The sequence below is a fragment of the Sceloporus occidentalis genome, unplaced genomic scaffold (assembly GCF_023333645.1).
Source record: "Sceloporus occidentalis isolate IW3139 unplaced genomic scaffold, rSceOcc1.0.p SCAF_3, whole genome shotgun sequence".
NCBI classification, from domain to species: domain Eukaryota; kingdom Metazoa; phylum Chordata; class Lepidosauria; order Squamata; family Phrynosomatidae; genus Sceloporus; species Sceloporus occidentalis.
The window spans coordinates 118,914,476-118,937,698 of record NW_028316983.1 but is presented as its reverse complement, the minus strand read 5'-3'; the positions used below and the strand labels follow the sequence as shown (position 1 = coordinate 118,937,698).

Here is a 23,223-nt window from a genome sequence, read left to right as displayed (position 1 = left end):
TCATGCACTACACTACAACAGTCCCCAGGTTTTTTTCTTCTTCTCAGAAGCCAGTATAAACCCAGGATAACTTCATAGTGTAGGTGTGTGTCTTAAAAGTACTTATGGCTATAGGATGAAGCAGTGTGAGGTGGCTTCCTCTGAACAACAGGTTTTGGGCATCACAAAAGGGGGAACAGTGGGCGACAGACAGATCTATTTTAGAGGCACAATCTACTGGAAAATTCTACTGGAAAGACACATGGGGGCTACTACCATGTTTTTATGCTGTTCCTCTTAATTTAAGTGGAATTTAAGCTGAAGTTACAAGTGGATTTTGCTTTTTATTTATTGTTGGGAAAGCAAGTGTGCCCTTTTGATGTTCTGCCAGGTGCCTGTATCCCCACAGCTGCCTAAACCAATGTCCACAATGACTGGGGGGGTTCTGGGAGCAATATTCTAAAAAGGAAACTTTTCCTGAGCAATGTAACAGACAGACAATCAAAATTTTCCTTTCTTAAGATCTGTTCTGTTTCCCAAAGGCTAGTCCTTCTATTACGCTAGTGTTCAGTGACAAATTTATTTGGGAAGATGCAGTGTAAAAGATGACTGAATTGACAGGGTGTGGCAAGGTGGTTTTCCAACCACTTGCAAGCTGTCCTGGAAATTATTTTGGTGTGATGGTGCTAGTCAATAGTATTATGTCCCTTTCCTTAATTCAGAAAATAGGCTGTCTCAGACTAAACTGAACCATTTCTCAAGTATGGGAAAAGAGATGTGTCAGCTAAGGAAAAGTGGTACTTTCCATTTACATCTGCTATGGTGGCATAGTGATTAAATGACTGTACTCTAGCCACTTACAGCTACAAGGTTGTGAGTTCAATCCCAGGGCCTCCAAGGTCCACTCAGCCTTGCATCCTTTCGTGGAACACTAAAATGAGTACGCAGCTTGTTGGGGGCACACTGTAAACTGCTTAGGGAGTGCTTAGTTCACTGATAAGCAGTATAGAAATGTACTTGCTATTGATGTTGCTTTTATTGCCCTTCTTGAAAAAAGTGGCATTTGCTAAGGAGAACTGCTTTACTACCCTTAGATGTGACTGGTGTTTGTACTATGCATTTTGTGTTTACTGTGAACCCATCCTCATTGAATTTAAGGACCCCTTCTAAACATACACTGCTCCTCACTGTTTCAGAGGATCTGTCCCATGAATGAGCATGCAAAGGTTGATATGTGATCAAAGATGTCTGATGTGTGAAAAGACCGTACTGGCTCAATAAAAGAAACAGAATAACCTCTATCTAACCCCCCTCTTTAAATTGCACACAATCTGAAAGTGAAGCCACAGCTTTTTCTCAGGTGATGGGGCAATGGGATATAGTCTCTCTCTCTCTCTCTCTCTCTCTCTCTCTCTCACACACACACACACACACACACACACACACACGGGGGGGGGGGGGCGCACACAGAGATATATGATTTAGGTCACTGTTTTTTAAGCTGTGACCCTTCAAGTAGTTTGAATTGAAATTTCTAGAATCCCCATCCAGCTTGACTGATGGTTACAAAGTCTGGGAGTTGGAGTCCAAATCTGGAAGACCAGAGGTTGAGACCCAGTGATTTAAATACTCCAGCCTTTGCAGTCAATCCATTTAAACTCTGGCTGGTAGCAAAGAAAGCACCACCTACTTCAGGGTGCTTCTTGGAATGGTACATGCTACCCTATAGCAGGGGTAAAAGTCAGGCAGTCCCTGAGGTGTTGTTAAGCTGCACTCCCAGTAGCACTTATCAGCAATGTTAATGGTGATTAATGGGACTTGCAGTCCATCAGCTTTGGAGAACTTTATAATTCCCAGCCTACCCTATCCTACTGTCACCTAACCTCCAAACACACAGTTTAAGAATGACTGCTATGTAAGGCAAAGGGGATGGAAGCAGCAATCTATGAACATGAAACAAAACACACTGTAGGGAAAGCTTGATGCTCAGTCTATAAAACAGCACATTTTGAATGGTGTTTTCCAGACTCAGATTTGGAATAAAGAGCTTCTGGTATACTGGTCGAATGTCCAAAGCCAATGTTTGAGAATTGTCTTGAATAGACTTTAAGCTTTCAGTGGCTCCTGTCACAGTAAATGAGCAAAGCCTGGGTTATGAGGCAGGACCAGCAGCTCATGTGTGTGTGTGTGCATTAAAGAAATGTATTGTAGTGTTTGCTTGCTCACTCTTTGGCTTGGTAACTTTGGTAAGCTGCAGTAGAACTGCCCCGCCATTAAATTAGATGGGGAAAGTAGACATTTTAAACTGTCAGCTCCTTTGACAACAGGGAGGCATGCAGTGATGGTCCTTCCAAGTAATTTCCCTCCAAGAAGGTATTTTAGCATTAACCATTACTCCAGTGTAATAGTATCTACATCCTCGTAATTAATTGCAATGGCTGTTTTTTGCACTAACTTCTTCTATCAAATTCCCAAATTGCATTGGTGACAGAAAGTCTGTATGCAGAGCACAGATCATGAACACTGCCACTCAACAGACTTTGACTAAGAAGTCCTGCAAAAGAGGATGGGACAGCCACCTTACTTCAGGAAGAAACAAAGCAGTGGGGCTAAATTAGAAAGCGGAACAGATGCAGTAGCTTTCCTAGCCACTGTTGACATGTCAAAAATAGCCATGTGTAAGTCTGGCATTGACTTCAGAGGATATTGAGGGGTACCCCAAACTGGTGCCTGGGGCAAGATAGTTTTAGTTACAAATACAGGAAAACAGGACCCAAGAGTCACATTTCTCTCTCACTCTTCTGAGCTTTATCCCCAATTATCTAATATCTCATCCATCCAGTCATCCGTCAGTTCATATTCCACTTTTCTCCCAATACTGGGAGCCACCGCAGCTCAAGAAATGATAAGACACAAAACCCGAACCTGTTATAATATTAATACACAATTAAACAAATAGACATTTTAAAACCACTGAATTGAATTGAAGCAATTTGAAAGCCTCACCCTCTGTTAAAGCAGCCAGTCACTTGCCAGAAATCTGGAGTGTGTGTGTGTGTGTGTGTGTGTGTGTGTGTGTGTGTGTGTATTTGCATGCTGGCAGAAGGACAAAAGGGAGAGAAGACCCCCCACACACCTTGCACCCAGCAAATTTCCATAGCCTGGGAGCAACCACTGGAGTATCTTCTCTTATGTCACCAAACATGCTAGTAAGCATGGCAGGATCAAAAGATCCTGAAGAGTCCACTCAGGGTCTTATGGGGAAATACAGTCCTTCCCCTGGCCCAGACCCACATTCCATAAGGACTTTATGGGTCATAAGCAGCACTTGGGATTGTGAACAGAAACATTTTGGTAGCCAATGGAAGTACTGGAAGAAGGAACTTGTGCGCTCCTTGAAACCTCTTGGCAACTTAGGATGCCATTATATAATAATAATAATAATAATAATAATAATAATAATAATAATAATAATACTTTATTCTTATATACCACTATTCCTTTTTCAAGATCATAGCGGTGTACACGTTAAAAGACAGTATAAAAACAGCAAAAAACAGCATTAAAAAATCAAATAACAATCTAAAAACAGATAATAAAACATCAACTCATAGGGGGGAAAGCTTGACGGAAAAGGAAAGTTTTTAGCATCTTCTTAAATCCATCAAGGGATGAGGCTGTGCAGAGCTCGTCGCGCAGGGTATTCCATAATCTGGGGGCTGAGATTGAAAATGCCCTCTGTGTTGCACTATAATGAGCACTTGGAATAGACAAAAGATGTTTCCCACCCGACCTGAGAGTGCGGGGCGGATTGTACGGGGAGAGGCAGTCCTCCAAGTACCCTGGGCCCAAGCCATTTAGGGCTTTATAGGTAATAACCAACACCTTGTATTGCGCTCGGAAGCGAATGGGCAGCCAATGGAGGTCTTTCAATACAGGTGTTATATGACTGGCCCTGGAGCATCCAGTGACCAGTCTAGCAGCCATGTTCTGCACCAATTGTAGCTTCCGAGTTTGGTACACGGGTTGCCCCATGTAGAGCGCGTTACAGAAGTCCAAACGAGAGGTTACCAGAGCATGTACCACGGTTTCAAGGTCAGCCCGGCCCAGGTAGGGACGCAGCTGGCGTATTAGCCGAAGCTGAAAACAGGTGCTCCTGACCGTCGCATCCACCTGAGATGTAAGGTGGAGCGACGAGTCCAGGAGCACCCCCAGGCTGCGAACAGAGTCCTTCACAGGGAGCGTGACCCCATTCAGGACAGGTGGAACAATTTCCTTCCCCGGACCAGGAGAACCTATCACCAGTACTTCCGTTTTCTCCGGATTCAAACTGAGTCTGTTTTCCCTCATCCAGCCCATTACTGACTCCAAGCAGGCATTTAGAGGAGAGATGCCCTCCTTAGTCACTGCATCAGTCAGAGACACAGAGAAGACTATTTGGGTGTCATCAGCGTACTGATAACACCGCGCCCCGTATCTCCGGATGATCTCTCCCAGCGGCTTCATGTAAATGTTGAATAGCATGGGGGACAAAATCGCTCCTTGAGGGACCCCAGATGTAAGGGCCCTCTTGTCGGAGCGACAGTCCCCCAGCTCCACCATCTGGAATCTACCCGAGAGGTAGGAACGGAACCACTGCAAAGCAGTGCCCACGATACCCAACTCCCTCAGGCAATCCAGAAGGATACCATGGTTGATGGTATCGAAGGCCGCTGAGATGTCCAAGAGCACTAACAGGGACACACTACCCCTGTCCATGCCCAGACGGAGGTCATCGACTAAGGCGACCATGGCAGTCTCAACTCCATAGCCCGCCCGGAAGCCAGTTTGAAATGGGTCCAGAAAATCAGTCTCCTCCAAGATCCCCTGGAGCTGGAAGGCAACTGCCCTCTCGATCACCTTCCCCAGAAATGGTAACAGCGAGACAGGCTGATAATTGTTCCGAATTAGGGGGTCTAGGGAGGGCTTTTTCAACAAAGGTTTTACCAAGGCCGTCTTCAGAGTAGATGGAAACTGCCCTTCCCTAAGAGATGAATTAATGATGCGGTGTAACATCTCTGTAACAACCGCTCCCCCTTGAGCTGTTAACCATGAAGGGCCGGGATCAAGAGAACAAGTCGTCTTCCTAATGCTCCGAAGGATCTTGTCCACATCCTCAGTACTAACAGACTCAAATTGATCCAGTATAACCAAGTCCACGGAAGCTCTGGATGCCTCTACTCTAGGATCTGAACTAATACTGGCGTCGAGATCAGCTCTTATCCGAGAGATTTTATCCGCGAAGAAGTTGTTAAACTTGTCACAGCAGGCCTTAGATGGTTCCAAAATAGGGTTCAGGGCAGGGGGGAGTTGAGTGAGCTCCCTCACAACCCTGAACAGCTCTACCAGACGCGACTCCGCGGACGCAATACGTGCAGCAAACAACGAGTTCTTTGCTGCATCTATTGCCACTCTGTAGGCCTTCAAATGAGACTTTAGGAGTGCCTTGTCGGCTAAGAGATGATATCTTCGCCAGTCGTGCTCTAGTCGTTGCGCAGCCCGCTTCCTTGCCCTGAGATCTTCCGTATACCAGGGCTTTTTGTTGGAAGCAGGCTGGAAAGGACACTTGGGAGCGATACTGTGTATATAGTTTTATGTTGATTAGTACCTTAAAGGGTAGAAGTGGGGTTGTGTGACAGGTGGAGAAAAATGGCTTGCAGTTCTGCCTCTCTGTGCAGGCATATCTCATTTAACAAACCCTCTGACAAGGAAGCTTCTTTTTACAAAGTCTTTTTATTTCCACCCAGCCCTCTTTTCTTTCTTGTTCCCTGTCTAACTGGAAGTTGGGGTGTTTTTTTAGCACCATCAGCATTGTAAAGGTGGTGAAGGTGAGCTGGGGACATTTGGGGCCAGGCTGCAACTGCATGTGTCCAATAAGCAATGCAAAAATGCTTGAGCTGGAAACAGTGGGATTCTCCTCGGACCCATCCCAGTATAGTAGTGTGCGCCTGCCTACACAGACAAAGTAAGCAGAAGATCCATCTAGAATACATAATTAAGCATGCATGTGCAGCAAAATAGAAGCGTAGATTAGCCTGCTTCTCCACATTCAGCCAACAAGTGAAAAAAGCATAGTTCTGTAGGTTTGGCCACCAAGCTTAAACTCATAAGAAAAGTATAAGCTGTTGAAAGAAGAGGGAAAATAATTCCTGTGTCCATTTTGGAAGTGGTCTCTAGAAGGATTAAAATGTTTTCCTTTACTTATGCAAGGCTTCCTGACCTGGTGGTTTAATTTCACATATACGTGCTTTTATTTTTGAATGAAAATATTGCTGAAACATGTTGAACTGCTCTAATTTTTGTGGTGCAGGAACCTAATCCTATTCTTTCCATGTTATTTCTTCCTCTTGTATCAAATTTTCTCTTAAAGAAATAATGCCCATGAACACATCTATGTTAAGTGAGGTATATCACTGCATGGCAGGGGGTTGGACTGGATGGCTCTTGCAGTCTCTTCCAACTCTATGATGTTGTGATTCTATATCTGTATATCTCCCTAAGATCCTTTCCATTTTGCTTTCTTCAGGGGAATTGCTTTTTTTTATTAATTTTTTAATTAAATATACATACAACAATTACATCCATCCAAACTTACCTCAAAATAGAAATCTCAGTCATGAACATTTAACAAAAACAAATATAATAACATAACTACGAATACAAGACAAACAATATATACATTGACTTGCTTGTTTTCTACATTTCAAGGCTTACAATGAATTTTCTATTGTTTTTATATAGAATTCACAGTGTTATCTTTTGTTGTTTGTTTCTTCCAGCCATTCCATGAAAATAGTTAATACTTTTAGGTTTTCATGGTTTGTAAATCCCTGATTTCTGTCTTTCTAAATCTATTACTATCTATATTCTTTATTCAAGTTTATAACACAGATATTTCTTTTCACTTATAAGTATCACATTTCTATTACATCTTAAACCCTTATGTTGGTTTTACTCCAGGTTATAAAATAAAAAATAGCTTGTGATCTTTTTATTAAATATAATTTCTTAATTTCTTACTCTAATTTAACAGCGTTGACTTCTATACTTATTTTGTTATTCATTCTTCTTATAAATCTATTTACACGCTTATCCCCTTTGGGAAATTAAATAATCTATAACTTTACCCCAGTTTTCTAAATAAGTTTCTGAACTTTCATAATTTAAACTTCTGGATCGTCTGTCCATATCTATTATTTCGGATATCTTTTGTTCCCATTCTTTTACATCAGGAATTGATTCTTTTCTCCAATGTTTAATAAAGATTATTCTTGCTGCCACAATCAAATGAAAAAGGACTTTGCCATTGGTTTTTTCATTACATTCATCCACCATATTTAATAGGAAAGTTTCAGGTTTGTATTTTAAATTTATCTGAAGGATCTTGTTGATTCCTTCTTGGATTGTTTTCCAATATTTTCTTGTCATATCACAGCTCCACCATAAATGATAGAGGGTCCCCTTTTCTTTTTTACATTTCCAACAGCGATTTGATGTATTACCGTAAGCTTTATTTATAATATCTGGTGTTAAATACCAACAGTAAAAAGATTTTATAGTATAATTTATATATGTGTGTATTTGCATTTGTATAATTTATTCTTTTGACCAATGTTTTTCCCATTGTTCGAGTTCTAAAGTGTATCCAAAATTTTCTGCTCATTTTATCATGTTTTCCTTTATTATCTCGTCCTCTGTATACAGTTTCAAGAGATATTTATACATTCTTGACAATGCTTTATTGTCATCTTTAAACAATTCAGGGAATTACTTTTGATGTGATGAATGTAACATATAGTTACATATATTTTGGTAAACTGCTTCAAGAGAGACATGGTGTAAATGGATTTTGGGAAAGACACTGTTCATATTAGGTGGAGAAAGACAGATAAACATCCAAGTGTCAACATGAACAGTCTTGCATACGTGACTTCTGTGGACACAAAGCTTTGCTCTCTTCAGCTGTAGATAATCTAATGTTAGGAGCTTTAAAAGGAAATTATTTGCTCTCTGTGAGTAAACTGGTCAAGTAAAAGCATATACAGAGGTCCTTGAAAATGTCACCTCCCAGAAAGACTAATGTGGCCCAGGATGAAGGGCTATACCTTAAAGGTCAAGTACTGGCTACATATGGGCAGCAGCTTGTGAAGGCTGGGAACAATATTATTATTATTATTATTATTATTATTATTATTATTATTATTATTATTATTATCCTACAATATCTGCAGCAAAAGCATGGTGAATCCAATCAAGAGGCCTTTAAATTAAATCCTTGTGGGACTGGAAATGATAGCTCAAACATCAGTCTAAAAACAAGCTCTGAACACAAGGCTGTGAATTCCAGAGCAGAATTTGATATTGACAATGGGAGACACAATAGAACTTGCAAGGGGGGAAATGTGAACAAAGAAGGCTTTAGATTTCTTTATACACCAGTGTACATAGTTTTAGATACAAACAAGATGAGCTTGAAGTCCTAGTGCAGGAAGGTAAATATAACTTCATAGTTACAGTACAATGGACCCTTGTTATAACCTGGGGTCTGGTTCCAAGATCCCCTATGTATAACAAAATCCGTGTATGCTCAAGTCCCATTAAATATAATGACATAGCAAAATGGTGTCCCTTATAAAAAAAATGGAAAATCAAGGTTTGATATTTGAAAATTTATACTTTTTTGGAACATTTTCAAACCGTGTATGCTTGAATCCATGTATGAAAACTCTGTGTATAAGAAGGGCCGACTGTAGTCCCTTCCTATCCACAAGGGATCAGTTATGGACCCCTCCCCCCGATAGCAAAAAACACGGGACCTTAAGTCCCATTCTTTTTAATGGGTGCACATGCACACTTGCATTTATTTATTTATTTATTTATTTATTTAGGTATTTATATCCCGCCCTTCAACCCTAATGGCTCTCAGGGTGGCTTACAATTATTGTTTTTAATCAGGCAGTTCCCTGCCCTCAGGCTTACAATCTAAAAGACAGGAAACAAAAGGAGAAGGGAGTGATGGAGGGAAAGGGGATGAGGTCCAGTGGTTCTTCTCTCCCTCTGAGGCCTGGACCAAGGCAGATGGATTGGAGGGAGGGCTCTTCCTTCTTCCAGGCTAGTCCTGATGGAGTTGGACCTGCCTGCTGAACTCCCTCTCAGAACGGTGGATGGCAGTTATGGAGGGCGGAGTCTCCTTCCTTCAGGCTGGCCCTGGTGGAGCTGAACCTGCCTGGTGAATTCCCTCTCAGGCCGGCAGATGGCAGTTATGGAGGGGAGAGTCTCCTTCCTTCAGGCTAGCCCTGATGGAGCTGGACCTGCCTGGTGAATTCCCTCTCAGGCCGGCAGATGGCAGTTATGGAGGGGAGAGTCTCCTTCCTTCAGGCTAGCCCTGATGGAGCTGGACCTGCCTGGTGAATTCCCTCTCAGGCCGGCAGATGGCAGTTATGGAGGGGAGAGTCTCCTTCCTTCAGGCTAGCCCTGATGGAGCTGGACCTGCCTGGTGAATTCCCTCTCAGGCCGGCAGATGGCAGTTATGGAGGGGAGAGTCTCCTTCCTTCAGGCTAGCCCTGATGGAGCTGGACCTGCCTGGTGAATTCCCTCTCAGGCCGGCAGATGGCAGTTATGGAGGGGAGAGTCTCCTTCCTTCAGGCTAGCCCTGATGGAGCTGAACCTGCCTGGTGAATTCCCTCTCAGGCCGGCAGATGGCAGTTATGGAGGGCAGAGTCTCCTTCTTCTCAGGCCGGCGGATGGCAGTTATGGAGGGCGGAGTCTCTTTCCTTGCATCCCCCCCCCCCGACACACACAGCTGAGTGTACAGGTGCCGATTGAAAAAGCTGGGGCCTGCCATCCACAGAAGCTCAGATCCACAGGCGTCAGGTCCGCAGTTGGCTCAGGCACGCTGTATAACAGAGACCTGGTGGGATAGCTCTCATTTGGAAAATAACAACTAAAGGATACACTATGTTCAAAATAACAGATGGGATGGGGAGGGGGGAAGGAGACTGAGTAGTGCTATATGTCAAAGAAAAATTCATTTGCAGACATCCATATAAGTGATCAGAGTGGACAAGTAGAGTAAAAATAAATGGAGAAAAAATGAAATTAACATTGTAGTAGTAAGTATTTACTACAGGGCACCAAACCAAGGCAAGGTGGTAAATGATGTTTTTCTGAAAAAAAGTTTCAGAAATTGCCAAGAAAGAAAAAAACTGGTAGATACAGGGGACTTCAATTATCCTGATATCTGCTGGGAGGCTAGCTTTGCTAAGAATAGGCTCTCCAACAAATTCTTGATGTGTCTTACCAATAATTTCCTCTTTCAAAAAGCAGAAGAAGAACCAAGCGGATCAGAAATCCTGGACTTGATCCTAACCAATAGGGAGGAATTGGTCACTGGAACTGAAGCAGTTAGTATGTTGTGGGGAAGTGACGATGTAATGCTAGAACTCATTATTCTGGGACAGGCAAAAGAAGAGTATAGTTAAATAAGAACCTTGGATTACATGAAAGATGATTTTATCAGGCTCAGGAAAATACTGGGTGGAATCCCATTGTTAGACATACTAAAGGGAAAAACACTTAGCAAAGGTGGGAGTACTTGAAAATGGAATATCACAAATAATCCCATGGAAGAAGAAAAAAGAGTTTTTTACATATATTTGAAGCAAGAGGATAACTAAGGAAATAGTGGGACTGCCACTCAACAAGATTGGTAAAATGCTAACAGATCACAATGAAAAGGCAGAACTGTTCAATATTTCAGTTTTCCCCACAAAAGAGGACTGTGACAGCAGAGACTTCAGAAAGGAATCCTGATTGCAAATCAAGACTGATAAGGAGTTAGTCAGGAATCACGTAGTTAACCTAAATGAGCTCGAATTTAAAGGGCCAGATGAACTGCATCCCAGACTACTGAAGGAACTTGCTGACATAGATATTCACATGGCAAAAGTGACAAGAGCATAGCGGGATGCTTCTACTGTCACTATTGCGCAATTGCACAAAGATTATGAGATGACGTCATGCGATGTCACAATAATCATATCATCCCGTGAATAAAGAGGAATTCTAGTGCAGCTTTTCATTCACAGGAAAGAAAGAAAGAAAGAAATTCCAGAAAACCACAGGCCAGTCATTCTGACCTCAACAACAGGAATAATATCGGAATGGATTATACAGGAGTCTGTCTGCAAATATCTTGATGACTATGCATTGACCCCTAGGAACAAGTATAGGTTTGTCTAGAACAAATCTTGCCAAATTAATGGGTTTTTTTTTTCAATCAGGTCACTAGTTTAGTAGATGGTGGGAATGCTGTGGATGTCATTTACCTAGATTTCAGCCAAGCATTTGATAAGGTCCACCTAAATATTTTGATTAGCAAACTGATTAAATATGGAATAGACAGAGACACTGTCAGATGGATCCATAATTGGTTAGAAAATCATGCTTAAAGAGTCATCATCAATGGTTGCACTTCAAATTGGCAGGAGGTCTAGAGTGGAACGCCACTGGGTTGTGCCCTATGCAATGGAGGGAATCCTTATCAGCTTTGCAGATGATACAAAACTGGGAGGGGTAACTAAAACATTGGGAGATAGGAACAAAATTCAAAAGGAGTTTGATAAATGAGAAAATTAGGCAGAAATTAATATATTCAGCTAAGGCGAATGCAAAATTCTACATTTTGGCCGCAAAAACGAAATGCACAGTTATGAAATGGGGAATACATGACTCAACAAAAAACTTTGGGATTTTTGTTGCTCATCAGTTGAAAATGAACCAGCAGTGTGATGCTGCAAAGAAGGCAAAAGCTAGTTTTGTTGTTAACCATGCTTGAGCTGATCTTGACCCATGACAACTATGTAGATGAGACATCTCCAGGACTCCCTGTCCTCCACTGTTGTGCTTAGCTGCTGCAAATTCATACTCGTGAGTCCACCCATCTAGCATGCAGCCTTCCTTTCTTTCAGCTCCCCTCCACCTTTCCTAGCATTATTGTTTTTGTCCAAAGAGTTGTGCCTTCTAATGATGTGGCCAAAGTACGGCAGCCTCAGTTTAGTCATTTTGGCTTCAGGTTCGCCTGCATTAGTAGAAACAGAGGCCGAAAACAGACAGCCCTAAAAGAGTAGCTCTGCACCATCCATTTGCTCGCCGGATCAGGGCATGCTGCAGCCCCAATCCAGTGTTTTACCAGCCCCAAAAGAAGCAGCAAAATAGTGATCCTTTTTGGAGCAGAAAAAAGCCAATCTTGCCACTGCGTCTATGGCTCTTCCCCATTTCTTTGGTGCAAATGTTGTGACACCACCCACTGTCTGGTTGGCCAGCCGGCATGACACTGCTTTTGGGGTGGACGCAGATTGAGTGGCAGGTTGTCACCAAACCCCCACTCCACCCTGACACCAACGTTTCTTGTCTCTCTCTACAGCCCCATAGTTTCCAAATTCAGTTTTGGATGCCCCATTATAAGAAAGATATAACACCTGACACCTGATGCCTTTGAAACTTGCTCAGTCTTCACAGGGAGCTTTGAAATTTATTCTGTTCATATTCCTTCTTGGCTGCAAATGTATGAAATCTTTAAAATATATATGTCTTCTCCTGTAGAGGACACAGCATAGCTGTAGTCAGCCCATTTGTATGTGAAGTAGCAACAGTGGGCCAGAAATGACAGCTCACTGGTTTTGATAAAATTCATAGTGCGTTTTATGGGGAGCAGAAAGAATTGCCATTAGGCTAAAAATGACACAATGCTTTCCAGTAGCCATGCCATCCAGAAGTTATCAAATACCACTGGGAATTCAAGTATCTTTTTTCTTGCAGCTAGTCACAAATAGTTCTTTCAGTACTGAGCAGCAACACTTTATCATTTATGAATTAGCCAGTTATTAATTTCAGTGGATTCTCTTATATGGAAGAAGTGCTCAGCCCTTTCCTTTTCACTCTTGTGGGAAAACATAATCCTGAACCCACTCTTGGGGATGGTCAGGCCATCTTAAGTATTACAGAGAATGAGGTGTGGTGTGATTTATTTAAAGCATTTTTCCTTCAGCCTACAGCAAAAAAAGGCTCCCAAAATTACTTATAGCTCTATCGGAAAGAAACTTGACCATCGGAAAGAAACTTGACATAAGAGGAAAAACAGAAGGGGAAGGAGTAGCAAAGAGTTGAGAGGGAAGACATCAGTTCTTAAAGTTGTATAAAGATCTGTTGGGATAGAAAGTGCATACCTGGCAACTGCCCCAATTTGGAAGGGACAGTCCCAATTAACTTTCTGTCATCCAACTTTTTCAGTTGCTTTCAAAATGTCCTGGTTTCTCTCTCCTCCTCCCATTTCCTCCCTTTGTCCTCAGCTTACTTCAGTAGCTGCAAAATTATTTCAAAGTACAAAAGGAGCTTGCAGCAAATTAATTCAGCGGGATGGAGAAGACAGAAGGAGTGGGGTCTTGACCTTCCCGGAGGCTGAAGCAAAAGCAACTACTGCAGCTTCAGGATGTGTATTGTCCTCATTAACTTATGGAGCCCTAGTGGTGCAGTGGTTAAATGCCAGTACTGCAGCCACTCACTCACAAACCACAAGATTGTGAGCTCAGTCCAGACAGGGGCTCAGGGTCAACTTAGCCTTGAATCCTTCTGAGGTCGCTAAAATGAGTACCCAGCTTGATGGGGCAATTAGCTTACAGTTGAAAACTGCTTAGAGACTGCTTAGTGTGGTATGAAGTGGTATATAAATGAAGCTGCTATTGTTATTACTATTCACGTGCTATCTTCATCACATTCTGATGTTGCTTTGTTGCATGTGTTCTTGTTTTTGTGAAATCTTTGTGAAATGCTGGAGGTTATCAAAGTGTTCAGACAGCAGAGGGAACAACAAGGTGTTAGAAGGGGGTGGTGAGGAAAGAGAAATATACCACAATTTGCACATGGCTGCCACTACACAGTGCCCTTCCCCACTGTCATTCCCTTCTCCTTTTATGTCATGACTTTTTAGATTGTAAGCCTGAGGGAAGGGGACTGTCTTATTAACAATTTGTAAGCTGCTCTGAGAACATTTCTAAAGAGTAGGGTAGAAATACAACAACAACCACAACAACATTATTGTGTGGCTGCTGTGTGTAATGACATAAGAAGAGATCTGTGGAATCAAATCAAGGCTCCATCTAGTTTAGTATCTTGTCTCTAACAGCAGCCAGATATTTCTGGGAAGCTAACAACAACAGGCCTTTTGTGGCATTCATCCTGCAAGCACCTCCTAGGCTAGAGGATGTTCCCCAGATTTTACTTAGGGATCCATCACGATGTGTGCATACAGAGTTATATTATTAATACATCTGCTTCTCTGGAAGCCTTTTTGGTAGTTCATGCATCACATGGCACAAGGATAGGATTGTGTGAACTTGGAGGCCTTTGTATTCACATAAGAAGGTCCATCTAGAAATCCCCTGGTTTCCAGAAGGTGTGGAGAGGCTGGAACCAAGGCACTGACCTTAAGTACATTGCTCACTTTTAAAGCTGGTTCAACCAGAATATTAAAAACTTCCCCATCCCTGGCAAAATTCAATACAATTTTTAGGGCATTTTCCTGGAAATAATATGGGGCAATGGTTCATTTGCTACATTTATTACCCAGTTGATGTCACCTCTTTTGCCATCTTAACTGGAGTTTTTCACCCTGTGGCAGATGATGACAACTGAAGGGAATGATTGCAAGTGGCCAAAGCAAAACAAACAGGAGGGAGGGAGAAGCGGGAGGAGGAAGCTTGCCACAGTTTTTGGCCTCTACTCCTCTGAACATGATTGCCCACCACCAGTTGTTTAATTCTGGTCTCCATTCAGCTATTTGTTGCCTGAGCCTTTGTTGCTCTCCAGCTTTCTTTTGAGCATCTTTTGGCTTGTTAGCCTCCATTTTTTTCATTCCTCTCTGCCATCCATGTGCTCTTTTATGGTGCCATAGATCAGTTGTTTGTTGGCTGCTTGCCCCCTCCTTCCATACTTTTCTACTACTGTCCTGCCAATCTGTTCACAATTGTTGCACTCCCTTTGGGCTTTTGGGGCTTAAACTCCCAAGAGGAGAGGGAGGTAACTCACTGGTCCTCTCCACACCTCAGGTTTGCTGATGCTGCATGAGTATATAATTGTGTTTGCCCAGTTCCACATGGAACACCACAATTATTTACATATTCACACCCCATTTTGGGCATTCCAAATATTTACTGTATTGGTAAAGGGAAGGAGGATTGGATCATTATGACTGGGAGTACTGGTTGTGCTTCCAGTGCTGTGGGAGATTGTTCTTGGGTTGTCTCTTGCCCTCTTCCTTTCTTCTCTGTAGATCTCCTTGATCACAGCTCAATTCCCACCCCACCACCATTGTATGAACTAGCATGGAATTCACATGGAGTAGTCATACAGGTTTTCTGCAGAGCTTTAGAAAGTTACTTTTGGATTATAGCTCTCAGAATCCCCCAGCCACCATGGTCACTGGCTGGGGGCTTCTGGGAGTTGTTGTTGTTCAAAAAGTATCTACTCCAAGTTCAATTGTTATGGGTGTGTTTTTGCGCCTGTCACCATGAGTGAATAGTATGGATGTCTTTCTCTCCTTGCTTTGGGATGATTCTCATTTCCCACTTCCAGAGCTCTTAACGCTTTTGCACACTCTATGCTCTTGAAGACCCCATGGGGCTTCTCCTGATACTCCCAAAGCAAACAGAGAGTTGCGGCTGCTGCTCTCAATGGTTAATCTTTCATTCCTTACAGAAGTGCTTTCGGTGAAGAAGCCAGAGCTGCTAATAAAATGAAGATTTACAGAGGAGAGAAATTAAATGTGCAAATATTTTAAGGCAGTTAAGATACTGCTTTGGGCATCTGGAGAAACCAGTTATTGCCTGTCAGTGATTGTTATTTGTGTGCCAGACTTTGTCATTGTTTTGTTGAGGGAAGAAGATGGCAGAAAAGAGATAAGGCTATGGAAGAGATTGGGGAGTGAAAGGGGTTCTTTACATAATCAGGAGCACTGAAGCGCTTCCAATTTTTGTGCCTTCATCAAATCAGAAGCTTTTATTTTGCTTTTAAACACAAGAAAGGGTTGGGGCATCTTAAAGACTTCCAAATTTATCATGTTATCATGGAATAAACTGCCACAGATTAGGGCCCACTTCGTAAGTTGAATGATGTCTTGTTCTAAATTGTAGTCCACAGGCTGCACATGGTCACTGGGATTTCATTTTGTGAACCCCAAATCCTGCAATATACTCCCAAGTCCCCATTTTAAAATACCCTCCCTGTTGTTGTTTTTTTAAAAAGTGGGGCAATTTCTGGCTTATAAGGTGCAAAACATGACCCCCCAACATCCCCACTACAAAACAGTGAAAAATAATTTCTGAAAACAAACTGAACGTGACTTGATGCCACTTCTGGATATGTCCAGAATTCTGGTGGAGCTCTTCTGGTGAGCATGGGGAGGGAAATCATCTCTACTCCCTTTGCAGTTGCCTGTAGATAGTGGCATCACTAGGGAGGTGCGGGGAGTGTGAAACATACCAGGTGGCAGCTCAGAGGGGGGTGCCTGCCAGCAATCAGGATGCCTCTGCAGGAGGAAAGACAATGGCACCATTGCAGAGCATTGCCCTATACTCCCTTCCATCTTGCTGCCTTACCTTTCTGGGTCTGGCCAGGGGTTTGGGGGAGGCAACAATTGGGAAGGGAAGGCAGAGGCAGTCTACTGCCTTGCCTGCTCATCTGGCCAGCTGCCCAGGTTTACCTGGGCCTGGGTGGGTGGGTAGGCAAAGCAAGGAAGGGTAGACCACTGCTGCCACTGCAACCCCACACTGGTTGACCCCAACCTTTGTGATACCACTGTCTGTAGATATATAGTACTGAGTATATCTGAGGGAAGATATTTACAAGCAGTGAGATTTAAGGAAAACAAAATGCAAGATTTAAACAAGATGTAAGGGACAAAATGCAACAAAATGCAAAAGACTATGATCATTACTTCAGAGTTAAATTGCATGTAAAATCATTAGTCACTATTTACAAAATAGAATTGATGATAACACACATATTCTGGCACTGATAAGTATGTTAATTCAAGACTGTGATACAAACCTATTATCTGTATCTAAGCCACAGATGATAGAACTGAACATTTTGAGAAGTACTTGTTTAGAAATGACCACATTATGTTCAGTTAATATGATGACCTGAGTGGTTGAAATGTTGTTCCACTTATTTCAGAATAATGTCATTCTTTGAGTCATACATAGACTCATAAGGTCCCCATAAGTTGGAAGCACAACAAAACATGAGTCCATGTATTCTATTCTATAGAGTCTAATATTGCTTGCAGATGATAGAATATATCACAATAGAAAATGAGGAAGCGGACCAACTTTTTATGTTCTAATTCAAATCATTACATCCTGTAACAGTGTTGCGTATTCTTCTTGGCATTAACTCCTCACATGGATTTGCTCTAAGATAACTGGTGCTTGATTTGAAAAAAAAAATCCCAGATCCAAGATATATAATTTCTGAAAATGTAAGGCCTCTTCCTCCCACTCTTTTGGGGGAAAGAAAACATACACTTTGAGGAGTATATGTAAAAATAACGTGTTACTATATGGGGCTAAACAGACAGGCCAAAATAAAGCTGCTTTGGGTCACTTTGAAGATATGCTGTTTAAATGGAATGTGGCTTTGGCGCAGTTTCCGGCCTCTTAGAACGCATGAATCATTTGAAAAGCATCCTTCCAAAGTGACCCGAAGCAGCTTTATTTTGGCCTGTCTGTTCGGGCCCTTAGTTTCTTTTCAAATATAGTCTTCCTTTACTACAAATTGCATGCCGAGACCAAATACTGGGAGATGTTCTGAAGTGTGCAATATTTCAAAGGTTTTTCCTGACATCTGTTCCTCCTGCTGCTGTTCTAGGCAAACCTACCAGGGAGCAAATAGACATCAAATTTAGCTGGAAGACTGTTGTGTGTTAGCATGCCAGAGAAATGCAGTAGCAATGCTCTCATTGGTAAGCAATTTGAACTGACTGGGTGAAATTTATTTTAACACTCTTTTAAATAAGTATTTCAGTCAGTGTGGAGGGAGTCATAAAATCACTGTCCTGTTTCTCCCTCAAAATTCCAAGCTTTTCATGTCAGACCACTGACAGAGACACAGGGATAATTGGATGTTTCCCTCTTCTCTGCTCCCCTCCTAGAATAACACGGGCCTGTTACAGACAGCCAAAATAAAGCTGCTTTGAGTCACAGTGGAGGTATGGTGTTTCAATGATGCATGCGTCCTAAGAGTCCAGAAGTTGCACCAAAGCCACGCTCCAGCCCTAAAGACTGGAGCGTGGCTTTGGTGAGGCTTCTGGACTCTTAGGACGCATGCATCATTGAAACACCATACCTCCACTGTGACTCGAAGCAGCTTTATTTTGGCTGTCTGTAACAGGCCATTGTTTCTTAAATTCTATATGTTTAAGGAACTGAGTGTGGCAAATTCCTTTATGTTCAGTTATGTCATTGTAAGTCAAAAACAAGAAAGGAGGCCACTGTCCAACTCTGATTCTCTGTTCTTTGCTCCTGGGTTTGCATTCAGAATTCTGCTTCTGGGTATTGTTTGGGTTTCTGAGTGGCCACTGGGGGAAGAGAATAGCAGACTAGAGAGGCTTTTGCTTTGATCCAGCAGGGCTCTTCTAATGTTTTTTCCTGCTTATAAATATTTCACGGTTAAAGTGAACCTTTAATAGTGTGAACAAATCCAGCCTTGAAATGAATTAAAGGGAGAAGTGAAACAAACATTACTAAGGATGTCAGGTTTGGGAATTATCGATCTTGATTCAAAGTTTTCGTTAACACATAAGCCTTTACTTCTTTGTATATAATACCTTTTCATGTTATGACAAGGGCTTAAGGCAGATGCAATATAGCTATCTTACCCTCGCAGTGGCTCCATGAAGTCACAGCTGCACTGTGACAACAGTTTGGCACTCAGAAATTCAATCTCAAAATTGCACTCTCAAACTGAAACTACACATTTAGAGAGATATTGATTTCCACTGGAGCTTTAGTTACACAGTTGTTTTTTGCAGACAGAAGTTTACATAAACAAGTCCGGTGAGGGCAGTGAAAGTGCAGCAGTGATACAAGGAAAAAATGTACTCCCTGACACCAGTCCCCATTACTGCAACCACTGATTACCCAGCTAGAAAAAGGCATTGGCTGACAAGGCATAAGCAAGCAGGGATTTCTTTCAAAGGCTCTTACCTACCCTGCAGGAGGGTGCAAGTGCTGAGTTCGCTCCCCACAAATCACTGAAGAGAAGAAAACCTGTTGCTTTCTGGCATTCAGTGTGGCAGAGAGCACAGGAAGGATTCCACATGTTTTATTATTAGGGAAACTGGGGGCTCCTAATTGGTAATAGGCCCCTAGATGGTGTTTGAGGCTCTGAATGAGGCATCTTCCCTTGCTCCAGTGATGAAATTCACAGTTAGGAAGGTAGGAGGGATAGGGACCTTGTAAATCCACAGGAGTGTGGATTGTTAATTGATATAATTGCAGTAGAAAATGAGGTGGTGGCTTAGTGGTTAAGACGCTGACTCTGACAGTTCAAGACTCAGGTGCCACATGATGGAGGGAGCTCCTGTCAACTAGTCTCAGCTTCTGCCAACCTAGCAATTTGAAAACAAATAGATAAATAGGTACCACTTCAATGGGAAGGTTAACAGCATTCTGTGCAGTTATGCTGGCCACATGACCACCAGAGTCCTCATCAGACAATGTTGGCTCCCTTGGCTTCATAATGGAGATTAGCACCACCCCCTACAGTCGGACACGACTAGACAGTCTTGTCCAAGGGGAAATCTTTTAGTAGAAAACAGGGGCATCCTTTGGTACACTTCAGATTTACATTCTCCCTACCCCCACTCAATTTAAAATTCATGTCCCCCCTCCCAAATCGTTTAGAGTGAGTAGGTCCAGTTAATCCCCAGGCTTTGCCAGTTTTGTTCTTGTTGTTAAACGCACTTAGGTCGACTTTGACTTATGGTGACCCTATGAATGAGAAATCTCCAAGTCACCCTGTTCTCAACAGCCCTGCTCAAGTCTTGCAGACTCAAGTCAGCCGTGGCTTCCTTGATTGAGTCTATCTATCTGGAATTGGGCCTTCCCCTTTTCTTTAAGCCTTATACCTTCCAATGAAAAATTGCTTGAAAGGTTCAGTAATAAGATGCCCCCCTTATGATGGCTGCTTCAGGACAAGATTATGTACATTTGATGCTTCTTGGGCATTTTGATTTCTGTCATTTCTAAGAATAAATACAGGAGGTGAATTCCACCAGGACTGTAGCCAAAATCAGGATGCCTGAGGGATGTTAGCAGACTAGGGGAAACCCTAAAGTTTACAAAAGTACAAATTAAAATAAATGGAGCACAACAACAACATAGTGAGAACTGAGTATGCTCAAGAACCACTGATAAGTGTGGGAGGGGCAAGGAAGGAAGGCACTGGGGAGACAGAGGGCCCTTTTTGGAGGGAATGGCTGGCTGTAACCTCAAATAGCAGAATTTTGGTTAGAAGGGAGAGTAAACTGCAACGTTTTGTGATGGGTTCTATTTACAATCAGAATCACAGAATAACAGTTGGAAGAGACCTCAAGAGGCATCCATTCCAACCCCCTGCCGTGCAGGAATACACACTCAAAGCACTCCTGAGAGATGGCCATCCTCCCTCTCTTTAAAAACCTCCAATGAAGGAGACTCCACCATACTCCAAGGGAGAATGTTCCACTGTGGAATAGGTGACTATCAGGAAGATCTTTCTAATGTGGAATTTCTTTTCTTATAGTTTGAATTTGTTGCTCCAGGTCCTGCTCTCTGGAGCAGCATAAAACAAATTTACTTCAACTTCGGTGTGTCTATCAAATTTTTAAACAGGACAACCATATCACCCCTTAACCATCTCTTCTACAGGCTTAACATACATCACTAACTCACCTCTCATAGGGCATAGTTTCCAGACTTTTCACCATTTTGGTCACTCTCTGGACATGCTCTTGTCAACATCCTTTTTGAATTGTGGTACCAAGAACTGGATACTGTATTCCAGGTGAGTCCTGACCAGAGCAGAATAGAGTGGTACTATTACTTCCCTCTGTTTACACACAATACATTACTTATATTGATGCAGCCTAAAATTACATTGGCTTTTTAGTGGCTGTGTCACACTGTTGACTCATGTTCAACTTGTGATACTAGGACTCCTAGATCCCTTTCACATGTACTATTGTCAAGCCAGGCATATCCCATCCTATATATGTGCATTTCATTTTTTTTCACCCTAAGTGAATTACCTTACATTTCTACCTGTTGAAATTCTGGCCCAGCTTCCTAATCGTTTAGACTCATTGTGAATTTTGATCCTGTCCTCTGGAGTATTAGCTACCTTTCTTAATTTAATGTTATCTGCAAATTTCTTAAGCATGCCCTCTATTCCATTATCTAAGTCATTGATAAAGATGTCAAATAGCATTGGGCCTAGGACAGAACCCTGTTGTACCCCACTGGTAATGTATCTCCAGGATGAAGATAAGTCATTGGTAAGCACCCTTCGGGTTTGTTTAGCCAACCAATTACAAATCCACCCAACCCATTGTTTATCCCATGTTTTACTAGCTTGTTTGCAAGGATATCATGGGGGAACTTTTGAAGGCCTTACTAAGATCAGAATATGCTACATCAAGAGCATCTACACCCAGTATTTTGCCAACTTTACTGAAATTAGCTTTCCTAATATCTATAATGGGTTTCTGACTATGCTTGGCTTTCCACTGTATAACAAACTCCAGGAGAATATGATCACTTCCTCTTAAGGATTCTGACACTTCCACCCTTTTTACCAAGTCCACTGTTAATTAGCATCACATCTAAAATACATTAATCTCTTGCTGTCTCTTCCACCTTCTGGTCAATGAAGGTATCTTAAAAGTCAGTGAAGAATTTGTTGGATCTTATATTTTTGGCACAGTTTGACCTCCAGCAAATATCAGGTTAGTTGAAATCCCCTATTACCTCTACATCTCTCCTTTCTGAATGTGTGGTCATGAGTTGCAGGAAAGCTTCATCCATGTTCTCAGTCTGGCTTGGGGGTTTGTTGTAGACCCCCATAATGACATTTCTTGGTTTCTCTCCCACAGATGCTCTCAACCTGTCTTCTAGGATTTAGGTCATGGATCTCTCCACAGGTGTAATCATTCATGACATATAATGCCACCCCTCCTCTTTTCCTGTTTGGCTATTTCTCTATAACAGGTTATACCCCTCTCTTACTACATTCCAATCACAAGACTCATCCCATTAGGTTTCTTGCTCTATCCTTAAGCTTCAGAATGGAAATTATATTTTTTAAAACCTTAATTCTTTCTTAACAACAGCTGTAGGAGCAGAACTTGAAAAAAAAAGTTTTGAGACTACAGCAGTCAGATTCCCACAGTTAGCATGGACAGTGACCATACATGCTGGAACAGTCTAAAAGTGGTGTTCTGAAAAAAGTAACTTTTCCATTGTTTCTGTTCCTGGTTTGAGGCAGGATGGTGCAGTATCAAAAGGTATGGGCAACACTTCTCTGCCTGAAGCAACCAAAGTCTTAGCCTCACATATTTAGGGCTTTCAAATTCTGCTTTCTAGTTTCTCAAATAAGGCAACTGATTTGCATGGTATGGAAATTATTCTATTTATGGAAATTACTCTAATTGGTATTCTAATCATGTAAATTCAACATATTAATTGTTGTGTTTTTCTTCTGCCAGATTTCAACCTTCATGCCATTTTTTACAGTTACAGCTGATTTGAGAGAACCAGTATTTAAAGTACTGCACTTGTAACAGAGAGACCCATGTGCAAAACGAACATATTATGTACCATCTGATTCAGGTCTACTACTTGTTGTTGTTAACTGCCATCAAATTGACTTTGACCTGGCAACCCTATGAATGAGAACCTCCAAGGCATCCTATTATCAGCAGCCTTGCTCAGATTGAGTTTATCCACCTGTAATGCAGCTTTTCTCTCTTTCTAGTGCTGTCTATCTTACCAGGCATTATTGCCTTTTCTAGTGAGTCGTGTCTTCTCATGATACATCTAAAGTACAGTTTAGTCATCTTGGCTTATACAAGGAGTTTAGGCTTGATATGCTCTAGGACCCATTTATTTG

At 42.0% G+C, this 23,223-nt stretch overlaps 1 protein-coding gene across 1 annotated transcript in view; it reads left to right on the top strand.

Moving 5' to 3' along the window:
- Positions 1–23,223, top strand: part of BRINP2 (BMP/retinoic acid inducible neural specific 2) — a 136,496-nt gene that overhangs the window by 64,730 nt on the left and 48,543 nt on the right. The window lies entirely within an intron of this gene.